General features: G+C 30.5%; 1 protein-coding gene across 1 annotated transcript in view; it reads left to right on the top strand.

The window, feature by feature from the left end:
* Positions 1 to 318: 318 nt before the first annotated feature.
* The window catches only part of LOC134693365 (cholecystokinin receptor type A-like), a 67,434-nt gene continuing 50,129 nt past the window's right edge, over positions 319 to 17,623 (top strand). Inside the window, exon 1 of the mRNA XM_063554139.1 lies at positions 319 to 389. The gene's annotated coding sequence lies outside the window, so the exon portion shown is untranslated. The remainder of the gene's footprint in view (positions 390 to 17,623) is intronic.

Genomic DNA, 17,623 nt, shown 5'->3' with positions numbered 1-17,623 from the left:
TATAGCTGTTATTGAAAACAGGCCAATCGATTAGTATTGGTAAATGTAAATATTCCCTTTGATATTATTCCTCAATTAATTGCATTTGGCTAACTAAGTGTTAAATATCAGATGCTTAATTATACAAACAAAAAAACAATGAATGCATGCATTATATCTACTTTTCAATATATTTAACAATTAGCAATGTGGGCGTGCTTTTCTATAGTTAAAGGTAATTCCAAATGTTGTTATTGTATTGAACCAATCAACTGTCGAGCTTTGATTTTTTTTTTATATTTACGATTTCGTGGAATCCTGTCTGTTAGAATTGGAATACATTGAAAACGTTCTTGGTTGTGGTTATGTGACGGTTCTAGTTTTACAGGATTTATTTCTGAAAATAGAAGGTAAGTGGTCATTTATTCCATATCAATGCATTTGCTAAGATGTACTTATATTTTTAGTAATATACCACCAGGGTTTTTCAGTTGTCAGGAGAAATAGTGTTATCTTGAAGGACAAACTCGCATCAGGAGGCACGAAGGCGATGCTACTTAATACGTGTTTTCGCTTTATTTGAAATATATTTACGAGAAAAAACATATCTTATTTTAAACATAGGACAACGCATCTTTCAATATGGCAGTCGTTCTTCATTCTTGGAATTTTATATTTTTGTTAATTTATATCTTATACATGTATATCAATAATTAGTAAAAAAAATATTTAGATGAAAAAGGTTTATGTTCAAAAGAGCTTTGTAATTTCAGTTTCAATAAAGATTCAAAACTTGAAAATACACCATTGTTGTAATATTAATTGTTTCAATCCGTCATATTGTATTTTTAAGAAGCACATTATTTAGGTTATGTTTTGGTAGCTAGAGTAATAGTGAACAATAGTGGAATTGCGCGAAAGCAGTGTCACTTTTTTTCGAAAGTCGACTCAGTTGGAAGGAAAATGTCGTTTATATTATATCATATTTTTTGTATGTTATATTTCTCTGGTCAAGAAAAATTAAGGGACAAAAGCAGAACGTGTAAACTGATACAAATAGACACCTGAAGACAATAGTCGTTTATTGCCCTTAAATGTGGCATTATGATGTCACAACCCTGTTAATATAACCTTAGTGGTTCGTTAAAAGGGCGAGACAACATTCCAGAAGTTGAAAAAGATAAAAAAAAAACTGTATTCGTTTGCCACTTTGATAGTGTACACAAAAATAATGATGGTTCTCAAATGAAATAATTGCTTTATACTTGGAATATATACAAGATGTTTTAGTGTAGCACATGCTATACTATTTGTTCACATCATAATTAGATTCGTTGATTTAAGATAAAACCTGCTTTCATAGCTAGGGAGTCTTTATCCTACTCTTTAAGACATTTGCCTATGTTAGTACAAGTAATCTAATAATTAAGAAATACATATATGTAGTTTGCAAATTGGTATAATGCATATCCGTCTGTTCGTTCGTCCATTCATTCGTACTACCTCAGGTTCAAATGTCTAGTAAAGATAGTCAAGTAACATGAAATTGTAGTCATCGTAACTTAGAATACGATAAGTAGTTCATGATAAGAAATATTTATTAATTAGGGCATGGATCTTTTGAACAATATGCATTTTGTTGAAAAGCAATCAATGGCCTTGGACTGTTTTCTGCTCTTACATTTGTCTTAGTCTTTGTTCTTTCTTTGATACATTGTCAATATAATGGAATTGTATGTGAGCTATTAAACCAGGTTTAATCCACGTTAGAAAACGCCTGTACCACGTCATGAATATGACAGTTATTATCCGTTCGTTTGCTGTGTCTGAGCTTTTGATTTTACAATTTATCCGTTTTTAGTTTTTCCTTGACGTTTGGTAATTTTGTAATTTAACTTTTCACAATTCTCCTCTCAATATGAGCGAACAGATATATTTTTGTACTTACGATTTATCGGACTTCTATGCACTCTGATTAACTTATCATATTGTTTATAATATATCAGTCATTGTCATAATACTAATTTAAGTCTGAAATGATTGTCAAATTCCTACTTTCATATGCGTCTGAGTTTACAGAAAGCTACTTTGATCTGTATAACTATGTTCTACATGTATTGGAACATTTTGACTGATGTTGACTTCGCAATGCGACTCATGCATGAATGACAGGAGATGTGAAGCCATTCTATGTATCTTGTCTCGGTACGTTTTAAGCTCATTCGATTCCCTCATGTTTAGTCTTTAACGCTATTTTTACAACCTAGATGAAGTTCTGTGGTTTACGTCGGTAGACTTCAGCTGCCTCTAGCTTATATGATGTTTGAGTTATGGGAAGCTACTAAGTCACAAGTGGGCAATTTTGTTTTTTCCACATATGTATATATATATATATATATTTTTTTTGGTGCCTTAACACAGCTGTTTGGTTCTTCAGTTTACAAACATACGCAAGGCTATGTTTAAGCTGTTTTGAACTTTGCTTTTTTCATGTGTACGCCGTATTTTTTTTTATCACGAATCATGGATAATTAGAAAAAATATATTATTTAATTATTCACATGAAAAAGTTAGTTTTTATCAAAAGTGTTCGAGTTTTCGTGTATTCCGTGATATTTTTGTTTATTTATAATTCTTATAATACAGACAATTTGTTAATTCTAGTTTCAAATTTTTGTCTAAAATGTGAGCGCTGAAAGTTATTTCAGAACCAAATGGGAGATGAATGTTTTTTTTCAAAACAACTTGACCGGCGAAGGTTATTACCGAAGTATGAACCAACGGGAATTGGTATTATCATTTCGTTTTTGATAAATGTATATAATTTTTTTTTATGAATCATTAACTGCACTAAAAAAGGTACAATAACAAAAAACACGGATTGTTAGGGAAGTTCTAAACGAAACATCCATTATAAACAAAATCAAAAGCTGAAAGAGATTGATTTGTTGATAACAGTATACATATTTGTAGCAATAAAAACATACTACAAGAACTCAAAACAGTGTTGAAATTGTAATCATGTATACATTGTTTATTCAAAAGATCAATAAGCTAACCTGGTTCGTGTTTAAATATCCGTGCTCAGTTAGGAACATCTCCGTAAAAAAATCTGCGCTATCTCGGTTGCACTCAATTTTCTAAAGGAACAAAATCGAACTAAATCTTATCATTTATTCTTAAGTCAAGTAAATAAAACAGCTTATTTTTCGCAAGTGAATATCTTACTTTAAAAGAAAAATACAAATACACAGGGATTGGCTCTAGTTCTTTAACAATATAAATTGCAAGATTGATAGAAGTATATTTAGATATAATATAGTACACGTGGTCGTTTAATAATATGAAAAATCCAGACATCAACAACATTGTCGGTTAATATTGACTTGATATCAGATTCATTATGCAATAATGGCAAGTAGGAAAATATCTCACTTCCTTATTGTTCTTTGTCTTTGTTACGGAAACCTTTATTATATTGGAAGCAAATATAATTTACAATGATCGAAATATTAATAACCATGATCGAACTGACCGATTATTATAGTAATCAATAAAGACATTTAAATGACAATTTCTATACATTTTGTGTGACAAAAATATAGTAATCCTTCTTTTTGTTGTCTTTAATAGGTGTTCTTAATACAGTCTATAGCTAGATACTGTTATCTTCTAGCAAATAATCATTGGCGAGGATTACGATTACTAGGTACTAACATTCTGCCACATTCTATGAACTGACCTAGTATTATAGAAATAAAAAAAATAGTAATGTTTTTGACAATCTTAAATTGTGCTGTGTTTTGTGCCGTTTTGTATTGTTTGTTTGTTTATTTCTCTGTTCTAAAAATCTTGAATTCGTTTTTACTATATTCCTGTCAAGTAATGTTGTTATTATAATATGATATCTAACATTAACATAAAAGTGTGAGGTTTGGCTAGCCATAACACCAGGTTCAACCCACCTTTTTTTTCGTAAAATGTCCTGTACCAAGTAAGAAAATGATAGTTGTTATCTTATAATTCGTTCCTGTGTGTGTTGCATTGTCCTTATTTTTTGCACTTAAGTGTTACTGTTGTTTCGATAAGAGTTATCTAGACAAAATCAATGATACCGTTCAATGACAACAAAAAGCTTACTACATGAAAGACATACTGTTCATGAATAGATGATGGCAACATAAATCGATTGATAGAAAACAAATCCGGGTTACAAACTTCAAACGAGGGTAACACATCAACTGTAAGAGGGAAAAACGAAACAACAGTAACACTTAAGTGCAAAATATAACGACAATGCAGATTTTTTTGTTGCCAAAAAAAAATTGTGAGGTTTTCGATTACTCAAATTGACCCACATTCTGTAAGCTGATTTAATAAATATTAAAGTATTTAGAAATGGACATTTAAATAACAATTTTTATGCATGAACTGTCTGACTATTATAAGGTAATCTGGCATTTGTTTGTCTTTGCTGGATGTTTATGGAAAGTGAAAGTGTACTCTTATTCTCTAGCAAACTAACATTGACGAAGTTTTCAATTATTACATACTACATGTAACTACCCACATTCTACCACATTATATGAACTGACTTATATTATAGTATTCTTATATTCAATAATAAACATGTGATGAACATATCTTTACAAGGAAAGTCTGACTATCATCACGTTATCTTTCGTTTGGTTGACGTTGGTGTGTGTTCATGAAAAGCATGAAAAGCATGAAAAGGGCTAGGTAACTCTAGCCAATACATTTTTGGCGCGGTTTCCAATTAATATGTACCCTCTTTTTACCGCATTCCATGAACTGACATAATTGTATATGAATTTATGTGCGGTATCCGAAATGAATTTGAAGATTGCGCATTAATTTGAATTTTTTAATGGGGATTTTGTGTAAGTTGTATAAGTATTATCGAGTTTGTCACTGCGCCATTCAGTATCAAACTTGTATTTGTTTAATTGTATTTAGAAAGTAAAGGTTACTGTTGAGGTGTACATAATTGGATGTGCTCAATTATTTACACATATGTTAAAATAGGTAGAGCATTTTAGCACATAAATACTTTATAAAATTGAGAATGGAAATGGGGCATGTGTCAAAGAGACAACAACCCGACCATAGAAAAAACATGTTTGGTTGAACAACGTGCATTAAAACATAAGTATTTAATATTGCACATATGATGACAAAGTATGTATACATATTTTATATAGATGAGACCGGTGGTTTTCATATTTAGATGGTTTAACACTGGTAATTTGTGTGGCCCTTTATAAATGTAGATTGCTGTTCGGTTTGAGTCAAGGCTCTTTGTTAAATACACTACTTTGACTGTTAATAGTTTACTTTTATAAATTGTGACTGGGACTGAGAGTTGTCTCATTAGCACTCATACCACATCTACTTATATTTACGAATGGTTTGACTATCAATAAGGAATCGTTTGTCTGGTCGTTTTTTGAAAAAGATTTGCATTAGTAGGTCATTATAACTCTTTTATAATAGCAAATACACTTTTGCGAAGTTTCATTTAATAGATGCCATATTCTTCCACATTCTATGAACTAACTTATATAAAAGTGATAAAAATTGGGCATTTAAATGACAATTTTAATTCATGAACAGTCTAACTTAGATATACATGTTATAGTAATCCTTCGTCTTGTTGTCTTTGATAGGTATTTATGAAAAGGTCTAGAAAAATCATATTTTTTTAGCTAACAGACATTGACGCCGCTTGTAGTCAATTTATATTTCAACATTCTCTGTAATAGAAATCGAATTTTTACAAAAAGTCATATTCTTACTAGACAGTTACTAATTAAATAAGAAACGCATATAATGGAGATTTTCCTGAAAGTACTTAATAAATAATAATCCATGTTATCAGTCTATATGTATTAATCTACAATAAAATGACCTTTATCAACCAATGACTTGTCTATTTCATACCATCTTACGTGTCTGAGAACTGACAATAATTACTTACTCATCATTTTAGAAGGTATGAGTTATGGATGCTTCTTAATTTGTATATACAAGCCTTATGTAATAAAGTTTCCGTCCTTGTCCTTCACCTGATTTTATGGTTTATTGACGTCTCGAAAAAAGAGAGTAAAGGAATAAATCGACGAATTTTGTTTAACAAATATATATTTACATATTCTATTGTCACATTAAGGAAAATATGATTTGTTTCATTTTTGGAGAGTTTTAAGTAATATCGAATTGTACTTGATACGCAGATTGTCAGTACATTTGACGTCATAGTGAAATGTTGTCTAACGAACAACTGAAATAAAAACGTTTTGAATATAAGGACAATCAACAGGTCAAAGAAAGTTTAAATAGGTTAAGTATCAATGAATATTGACGAAACCAATCTGTTTAAATTATAGTTTTGTTTTATAGCAGACTTACAAGATAAACAGACATCATTACTAAAAAAATGTAAACAAATATCGAATTATGTTAACTGATATTTGTTTTGAAAACTGTTAATACACTTTCTCTAATTCTATGGAAATTTATCCCTTTCTGAACCCATTGTATAAAAAAATTTAATCAACGTGTGGTTGCTGGTGATCTCAAAAGATCATTGGATGATTTTAAGGGTCATGACCTTTTTAGCTAACTGAATGAATAAAAATATGATAACAGGTGTTAATGAAATTGACAACTTCGTGCAATGTGAAAGGCACTCGAAAGAGATTTTCGGTTAACAAAAATGAAAATGACTTTTAATCATTAGAGAAACAGATTCTTACATAGTTACTCGTGAATTATCGGATTTATCCAATCTCGATAGTTAAATTGTAAATTTTAAAGTCCTCGCCGAGGCGGCTCGGACTTTAAAATTGATAATTTAACTATCTCGATTGGATAAATCCGATAATCCACTGGTATCAATGTAAGAATCTATATTTATCAACAAAGCAGTTGATCCTGGCCGTATAAATAAACTAGGTTCAATGTTTGTTTAGCATGGTAATGAAACTCACCTTGTTTTTATCTAATGAACTCTTGTCTCTTCAAATCGACTCAAAGACTGCTTCAATGTTCGTATTAGTTCTACTGCGAAATGGCCTCTCTGTCTTCTGCATTGAAAACCTGTTATTCAGAATTTCGCATAAGTTGAGGGTTTATAATGATATTATTTTCATCTACCGATAGTATTTATTGATTGATTGATTGATTGATGTTTTCGATCGCCACTTTCAACACTACTGTGCTATTTCGTTGTGCTTAGTGCCCGGAAAACCATAGCACTTCGGTAGGGAAAACTTAAAATCCTAGTCAATTGAAGTAGGAGGAGTCGAGTACACCTGACCCATGCAAAATTCAAATTCACTTTCTGAGTGTTGACCGGCTAGTTATCAGAGTAGTTCGACCAAATAGACCACTCGGCAAACGAGATCCCCGGTAATTTTAAGAATGACACAATCTTTACAAATCCTATATTGCATTTAGCTTTATAAAAACTCATATGAAATACCAGGCTGATAATTTGTGTCCCCCATAGCTTCGTCAACATAAAAATTATCAGTGGTGCTTGAATCAAACCAGTTGTAATCCAAAATAAAATACGGAATTTCGGAGCAATGCATAAAAATAGTTTTGTCCAATAAGTCTTAAAGATTATAACCGATTTATATCTGAACGTCACTGATGGGTCTTATGCAGCCGAAACACGCGTCGGGCGTATCAAACTATAAACCTGGTTCCTTTGACAACCAATGAAATATCAACCGATTTGAAAAAGGGGATACCGCAGTTGTTAAATCAAATAGAAATAGAAAATAGTAACCCTCCAAAGCGCTTGTGTTACAGTTTGAATATTTGTTTATTTGTGTATTGTCTGTTTTGACGGTTTTTTTTCTTCTTTTGATCAATATAGGTAAGCATTCCTTGGGAACTGTAAAGGTCAAAATTCTTATGAAGATTTAGAAGATATTTTCGAAAAACGATGGCAATCGATTATAGAATTATGATTTTCTTTTAAATAAACAAAGCAAAACAACATCTACAATATAGGTTAAGTAAACAAGATCTTAAAATCAATCTTCAAAAATCGACACACATTCTTTGACCTATATTAGTTTACTTTTACAAATTGTGACTTGGATGGAGAATTGTCTCATCGTCACGTTTTCCTCATTTTATATCTATATACATTTGCCAACAAAAGGTATTGACCCAAATACCTAACTTCATTTTTAATCTTTATTTTTTAACTAAATTAATTGTTAGACTATATCCACCAACAGAAAGATTCAAGGTAGTTCTACAAATGTGAAACATATCAGCTGTTTCTGTATACTAGTCCCGTTCCTTGCTATTAAAGTAAGTAATCCATTGGATAAGTTAAGCCCTCTCCAACTGATTTTTATATTTTTTTCATGTAGTTCTTTTTCACTACTGTCCCAGGTTAGGGAGAGGTTTGGGTCCTTCAAACTAATTGCACCCCGCCACATTCTATATGTGCCTGTCCTCATCCAGGAGCATATGATAAAGTAGTTGTCATTTATTGCTGTATATCATATTTGTTTTGCATTATTATTTTCTACAAAAACAGGCGATAAGTTTGGTTTTTTTTTTAATAAATTAACATTTGTCATTTCGGAGCCTTTATATCTGGCTAAGTGCTATGAGTTTTATGGCTTTTTCCAAGGCCAGTGAGCTATAAGTGTTAATTTGCTGTGCCATTTGGTCTCTTGTGGAGTGTTGTCGCATTGTCAATCATTACCCAACTTGTTATTCTTAATATAATTAATTAATTATTCAATTACAAAGTAATAATTATATGAAAACAAACTGCGATAGTTGCATATACTTGAATATAATAATGAATTTTAACACCGAAAATAAATTTCATATTTTACAAAGTGAAAACTATATGACATTAAATTTTGTCTGCAGTACATTTTAACAACACGCATTTATATGCATCGTGCTGTTATTAAAACTGCCACATAAACTTTAAGACAATCAATATGACTATTTCACAAAGAAAACAAAGTAAGTCTAATAAGTAAAGGCCAGACTGAAAGTTTGGTGCTAGATAATTGAATCTTGCATTGAAATCCATTAAAATGGTCTGAGAATTTTATTATAGTTTATTGAATTTAAAGAATTGATATAGGTCACAAACAGTTTTTATTTGTGTCCAATTACTGTTTTTTTTACTTTTTTAAATTAAGTTCAGACTTTAACACATTAAAATAATCTTTACCTAAATTAAATTTTATTTTCAAATATTCCGTCAACAATTATTAACTGCGTTTTGTCGATGCTATAGTTATCGCAGTGTATTTAATTTCAAAGTATCTCATTAAAACGTGTTGTGAATATAATGTAATTTGAAACTTCTGTAAACATCCTGAATAGTGAATTAAAAGCTTTATTGCAATGAATAAAATTGAATCTAAATTTGAAAATTTTGAAGTATCACGAATGAAATAAGATTATCAGCTGCTGAACAAATATTTCTTTTCACAACTTTAATTTTACCGATTGTTATTACATTAATTTAGATCGTAGGATAGAAGAGGAAAATTGCGTCACCTACTGTCATTTTCAAATACTTCACTTTGACATTTGTTTTTAATATTTACGACATTATATTAGATCAACAGTTTTGTGGAATAAAAATAGAATGTGGCTGACGAAAAAGATGTCAACTTCTCAAAATGACAATCTATTGTAGCCATTCATTGATTCACATAAAATATCAAACTAAATAAAATTATAATTTATTCATTTTTGTTTCAATTATTTTGTTATTGTAAGAAAAAAACGTATTAGAAAATTTTCATTTGAGATGTTTTTGATTAAAAAGATACAAGAAGTATAAAACTATATATATAATGACAAAAAAATGCATATTAGATTGATGTTTAGGAGATGCGCAAACTATGAAGTACAAAATGTATCTAGTATACAAAGCATATATATATTGCTGTTTTTGATAAGGAGTGATGCTTCCGAAAATCGTATCGTGTCGGGATTTGTATCGCCTGCGACGGAAGTGTCAAAAAAGGAAATATTGTAATTGTAATCTGATGCCAACGATGACTTAACGTTTTGTGTAAAGTTTTTTTCAAAATGGATCTTCAAACCTTGCAATTTTGTACAGGGATACGTTTTATTACGATGTTTTCATATGTCAATGTCATATGATCATTGCCATTGACCTCACTTTCATTGTTTATTTACTTAAAAAAATATTTCAGTGGTTTGACCAGCCCTGTAGTCAACACTTTGGTGTTGACATGAATATCAATCATTTGGTCAAATTTTATAAATCAACTGTTTGCAAAAGTATAAACTATTCAAAATACTAAAGATTTTCTAATCAAAGACATAGATTATCTTAGATGTATTTGGCACAACTCTTCGGAATTTTGGGTCCTCAATGCTCTTTAACTTTATACTTATTTGGCTTTCTTACTCTTTTTATCTGAGCGTCACTGATGAGTCTTTTGTAGACGAAACATGCGTCTGGCGAAAAAACTTATATTTCTTGGACCTTTGATAACTATTTACACTTGTTTTTTTTTAAATTTATTATTAATTATAAGTGCTTAACGCCATTGAGCCTTAAGTAACATTGACTACTGCTCACTAAAGGTCAACTTCTCAGACACTGAAGCCCCTCGTTAAATTAGAATTAACGCTAATAGTTACAGAAAGATATCAAAAACCACTAATTACTTTTTTGTACGTCGAGAACGATGTTATCTGAATAAAAAGAGTGACGTAAACGTCAAGGGGACGACAATTAGAACATAATAAAGTCACAATACAGTTATACGTAAAGAGATAATAAAAAAGTCATCACTGATAGACTTATGTTTGTTCAGTGCGTTAAGGATGCGCACTGGTTTTTTTGAAGGCTAGTTATGATATTCTTAATTCTCTGGTTTAATCCCCAAGAGGGACCAACTAACGAGGACATTGACCTTTCACTTTGTCTGCCATTTCAAATTTCAATTGATAACCGTCTTCAAAAAAACTCGTTATATTGAAACAAAGCAGTGATTATCTCCCAACAATATGATGTCATTTCCAGAAAATAATGAAAGAAGGAACTATCAAAATCAGTTATCAAGAATCTTTTATTTAACAAAAATATTATGGAATTTAACTTACAAAACGTGACCGCCTCACTTCTTCCAAGAACTTAAGTTGTTCAATATTATTCATTGTCGATAAGACTTTCTTATAGATGCTTATGCCACAAATAATACTTAAGTATACAAAACGCACATATTAAATGACAACTGTGTAGCCTTTAAATGCAGACACCTATAATTCAGTGCTAGTCTTTTGTTGCTGTATATACTGTTTGGTTTTTCTTGTTTTGTTTTTTTTTGCACATTAACCAGGACATTAGTTTTCTAGATTGAATGGTATTGCATTTGTTATGTAGGAGCCTCACAGGGTTAATTATGCAATATACATAGTTGTTGATCAATGTTGAAGGTTACTCAATGGCTTAACATCGTTAACTGTTGTCTGTTTGTATCTGGTAAAGAGTTCTCTCCTCATCTACTATTAACTAATAATAGTTTTCAAAGGTACCAGGATTATAATTTATTACGCCAGACGCGCGTTTCGTCTACACAAGACTCATCAGTGACGCTCATATCAAAATTTTATAAAGCTAAACAAGTACAAAGTTGAAGAGCATTTATAAGGATCCAAAATTCCAAAAAGGTTGTACCAAATACGGCTAAGGTAATCTATGCCTGGGATAAGAAAATCCTTAGTTTTTCGAAAATTCAAAGTTTGCAAACAGGAAATTTATTAAAATGACCATATTATTGATATGCACGTCAATAAACTCATCATAGATAAAAAAAAAAAAAAAAAAGACTCATCAGTGACGCTCAAATCCAAAAAAGTTAAAAATGCCAAATAAAATATGAAGTTGAAGAGCATTGAGGATCAAAATTCCTGAAAGTTTTTCCAAAAACAGCTTATATATTTTTCCTTTGTTTACTGTTAGCTGGACATACGCAAAACCATCTCATGCAAAACAGAGTATGAAAATAGATGATTACGAAGCATAATTGTCATTTCGGGATCTTTTAGATCACATTGTTACTTAATTTCACGTTTTTTTTACAATGTTGAGACGTGAGGAAATTGGTCCGTTTGTGATATGGGTTTGTGTCATTGTTTAAGGCCGGAAGGTGGTTTATAGTCGCTAACATCAAGGTCATTTGGTCTCTTGATAATAGTTGTAACATATAAAAACATACAACATCTTAACATTTTATAAAAAAAAATTGAGTGACCAGTGGTGTTGAGTGACATTCCGGTGTTCCTATGTCTTTTGGCCAGTGCATGAACACATTGCATATGTTCAGTTTTTTCACCAATCTTCTGATAAAATAAGATTTTAGTGAGATGTATATCGACTAATTACCCAGCCCCAGGTGCAAGGCAAAGAAGACAATGAGACGAAATTTGATTACTATGATTATTTCCGGTTTTTTTTTATTGTAGAAATTCTAACTAACATATTCTAAAAAGTAAGGATTAAACCACAATTGACTGAAGATGAAGCTTTGGTTAAAATTAACAAGGAAAAGCATCATAAAATCCTGATTTTTTATTCCAAAAAGAAAACAAACAATATACATATGTATTATTACACCAGTCTGTACACCATGTACACCATGTCCTTACATTTCTAATCTTAGTCACGTCATACAGGATTTATAAGTTACACGTAATTAACACACCCAATGTCCGTTAAGCACCGACAGATTAATCGACTTCAAAGTGAATAAAAGATCTTGGAAATTTCTAAGAATGCTTCTTTAAGCATGGCTTATCTGTAAAGAAACAACGATCCCAGTTTATATCATATTTTAGTACAAACCGTTTCTTATTCAGTTGCTTTCAAGCATGAATGTAATTAATAAACTATGCGTAATATGTATGATTTGACATTTGATTACACTTAAATGCAAATCTAAGGCTACAATTCTCGTACGTTTAACATTGCAACAGTTTTATCCAATATAAGTCCTATTTCTGTTCGCGGTTATTTGCCATTCTGAAAACGAATGCAGTTTAAGATTCTACAAACAAATTGTACAAAGAAAACGAAACTGTGTTAAAATTAAATTAAATATACAAAAAATAAGTCCTCTCCTCGATGCAAATGAAAATTGGTATAAAATCGTCAAGTATGCAAAGCTTTAAAAGGTTAAAATACAAATGCAGAAAGGTATCTGGCTTTTTATGAACTCAACACATGATTAAATCTCAAAGTTTTGTTTTTAGAATGTCATCGTATAAAAACCAATTGTGTTGTCGTTTTATAGTACAAGTAGGCAACAAACATCACGTGCACTGTGTTGCAAGGGAAATCGTCTGACATTTGACGTTATTGTCAGTTACATGCATCATTGATCATGCTAAGTTCATATAAAAAAACAAATTATGTGGTATGATTGCAAATGAGACAACTCATTTGAAACATGTTTTGTGGTTTGGGTTTGCTTCATTGTTGAAGACCGTAAGATGACATATAATCACTAACATCATTGATCTCTGGACAATCATACTGCATCACTATATGTCATATTATATATGAAGTGACCAATGGACATAAGGGACATCTGAATGACGGTGTCACTATAGATTTTGGCCAGTGTATGTACACATTGCATATGTATTGTTTTGTTTCCAATTTTCTTATAAAATTAGATAGTAGTGAGATGTATATTGTCTGATTATCTAGCCCCAGGTTCAAGAAAAGGAAGACAAATGAGATGACAATTGATTACTATGATTATTTCCGAGAAATATCATTCTTGTATTGCAGAAATTCTAAATCACATAGCCTTGGAAAGTCGGGATTACACCAAAATTGGTTGAAGATGAAGCTTCAATTGAATGTTACTAAGAAAAGCATTGTAAACAAGCTAGGTTTTTGGTTCTTTATGCAGAAAAATAAAAAAAAATTAAAAAAATTAAATGTGTAACACCATTCTTTACACCATTTTCATACATTTGAATCTAAACCACGTTACACTGGATTTATTTGGGCACATGTCGTTATCACACTCCATGTGTGTAATGCATTTATAGTTTAAAGGTGAACATCTTGGGATTTTTTTTAGAATACTGATTTACGCATGTCTTATCTATTAAGAACCGACGATCCAAATTTATATCATATTGCAGGACAAATCATGGCATTGTTAAGTTGATTTCAAACAGAAACAGGATAAATAATCTATGCATAATATGTCAGATCTGACATTTAATTACAACAAAATGTAAATTTGGTGCTAAACACCTCTAACGTTTAATTTTTTAACAGTTTTATTAGATACAAGTACAATTTCAGTTCGCGGTTATAACACATTCTGACAAAGAGATCAGTTTTAGCATTAACAAAGAACAAGAAACTGTCTTTAAATTTAGATAAGTAAAAATTGAGAATGGAAATAGAAAAGTATATATAAAAAAAAGATTACTACTACATGTAGTTAAAAACAAAAAAATAAGTAAAATCGTCGAGTATGCAAATCTATTAAAAGATTAAAATATAAATGTATAAAAACAGCTGCATTTTTATGGATTCAATAGGTAACCAACATCACATGCACTATGTTACGTCAAAAATCGTCAAAGCAATACTTTTAGATAAAAATGCTAGATCTCGACACTTTATTTTCTCGCACAATATCAATATCAAACACATAAAGCATCATCCAAAAAAAAACCAAAAAAAAACCCCAAAAAACACGTGCATTCGTTACCAGTATTAAAAAGTTAAAATTGTAATCACACATACCGCGATATAATACAAAATGACGTTTCATGACCACCCGAGATCATCCTCGGTGTAATTGTGGGGTTCGTGTTGATAATTTTTACTTTTTTTTTGTAACGTCTTGTTTGCTGTAATATAGTGGTTGATTTAGTTGCCTTATGTCATACATGTATTTGTTTTTCATTTCTTATTTTGTACATAATCCGGCCATTGTTTTTACTTTGTTTGATTGTTTAACAAATGGTCAATAGGTTTCTCTGAGTCGATATTTTTGCTCATTGGTGTAGGTCTTGCTGTGTCATATAGTAATTAGTTATCAAAAGTACCAGGATTATAATTTTATACGCCAGACGCGCGTTTCGTCTACATAAGACTCATCAGTGACGCTCAGATCAAAATAGTTAAAAAAACAATTATCTACATTATGTAGATTTTAAAACGTCATTAAAAGATACCAAAGAGACACAAACACTAGACTGCTGGTGTATTCTTAATTCGAAAAGGAGGATCACAATTCAAAAAACCAATTATGTATTTGTTGTGATCCATAATCTTGTCTTGTGTTTGGTTAAAACGATTAACAACTTCATGAAAATTTATTATTTACCAAAACATTTAAGATGATAATAGATAATAAAGTGTATGATTTTTATCTTTTTGTAGAGCAAGGGAAGTCTTATAACAAAAATCACTGAACTCTAAGGCATATTCAAAAAGGGGAAAAACTGACAAAACCACCTACTTAAATGATTATTATAAATACCACATATGTTGAGGAACTCATACAGGCTAAATAAGTTTAGATGAAAATAGGAATCCAGCTGCCAAATTTGTGTAAAGGTACATCACAAAATATAAAACACAACTGACTAAAATAATCAAAGTATTTTTTGGTCGTTTTTGAAAATTATTTGAGCAGATAAACAAAGTCATTGGGTTTTTTTCAATTCTTTTATGCACACGTTTATGTTGAATCTTGTAAAATTTTCAAGTCCTTCGGCATTATTGAATATGTAAAAACTCTGTTATAAATAACTTTGTGTATATAAAACAAATCTTTAAAATTTCATAAAAAAATGTTTTTTCTTCTACATTTAAGTGAAATAATAAAAGTTATTTAACTGGAAGCTTATGAAACCAGATGATATCGATCAACCTACTCGATTTAAATTGGGCCTTTAAGGAACGGACATTTATATCATTCAAACTAGACAGGAAAACCAATTATCAAATCATATTTAGATTTATAGACTGGCTTCTGGTAGTTAATGTCGGGGGAGGTAAAAGTACTTTAACATGTGTAAGCTCACGATTCTCGGTAATGGAAAGGTAAAAGGTAGAGAGATTACAATATCAAACATGAAATCAAATATGAGATTGTTGATATCACATATCTAAAATAGTTTTTCACAATTTTACATATTTAAATAAAATCTAAAGTTTATCGCCGCCAGAAAGTGCTTTCAGAAATGTTTGTACTCAAAATGGTACATATCATTTGGACATTTTTTGTCAAATCTGCCTAAAATAACATCACTAACCACATCTTTATAAATGACACATATTGTAAAAAACTTCAAATAAAACTTGATTTCGCACTTTGAATGTATGTTTAGATTGAAAAATATTTTGAAAATAACACTATGGTGAAATGATTTAGTTTTGGATTTAACGCGTCTTCTATTTGGCTGACGTTGTTTTGTTTATCAGCTCATAGACATAATTTCATCATGTGACCGTGACGTCATCAACGTATTTTCATGATTTACTACGGTTTAAAATGAAATTCAGAGTTAAATTATAAGAAATGACTGTAATATTTTTCTGTCTATTTGAAATAAAAAAAAAAATGAGGTGCACAATTTTAAACAATCCGCTACGCATGGTTATTTAGGGTACACTACATTTTTTATGTTATTTTAAATAGACAGAAGAAAAATATACAGAAATTCCTTAAATAAATTAAGGAAAAAATTGAGCTTGTCTAAAATATAATTTGATAAGCTTCAGATAATATACTATAGTATACGAAGTATATAGTGTACTTTAGTGAAAAACATAAACTAATTAGACAAAATGATAAAGTATATGTAGACCGTTTCAAAGAAACCTTACAATAAATGCCTCTCAAATTACATTACATAGAATGTTGACATGAAACCATGCAAAGTTATACTAAATTACTGGTGACTTATAATAACATTTTATTAAAATACTACGTGACCGCATTGTTAGTTGTTTCCACTTTTCATTGTATATTAAATAAATACCAGTAATAGTTTAATATATTTAAATGTTTTAATTTGATAAGGGGCTTTCCATTTTGAATTTTCCTCGGAGTTCAGTATTTTTGTGATTTAACGTTTTGAAGTGATATGAAAAATAATATTCCTATTAATTGTTTACATTTCTTCATATCATTGAAATCTAGTCGGTTTAAATTAAGGCTACAGAAGTGTATTGATATTTAAATGCATGAACCTCAAACGAGCAAGACAGCGTGTGTTTACAGGTGAAACTTTTTCTGCCCGGCAGGTATACAAATTAAATGTCAGTCAATATGCTATAATCGAATCGAACAACTACAGATCGGTCGACTTTACTGATGTTTAAATATTTAAAACTGCGAAAAAATGTCACGTATCATTTAAAACCAAACCATACATTGATCGGTGAGCACATGTAAAGGATAAATAAAGGCAACAGTAGTATACCGCTGTTCAAAACTCATAAATCCATGGACAAAAAACTAAATCGGGGTAACAAACTAAAACCGAGGAAAACGCATTAAATATTAGAGGATAACAACGAGACAACACTGAAATGTAACACACA

Source organism: Mytilus trossulus, chromosome 12 (genome assembly GCF_036588685.1).
Source record: "Mytilus trossulus isolate FHL-02 chromosome 12, PNRI_Mtr1.1.1.hap1, whole genome shotgun sequence".
Classification (NCBI taxonomy): domain Eukaryota; kingdom Metazoa; phylum Mollusca; class Bivalvia; order Mytilida; family Mytilidae; genus Mytilus; species Mytilus trossulus.
This window is presented reverse-complemented; position numbering and strand designations above follow the sequence as displayed.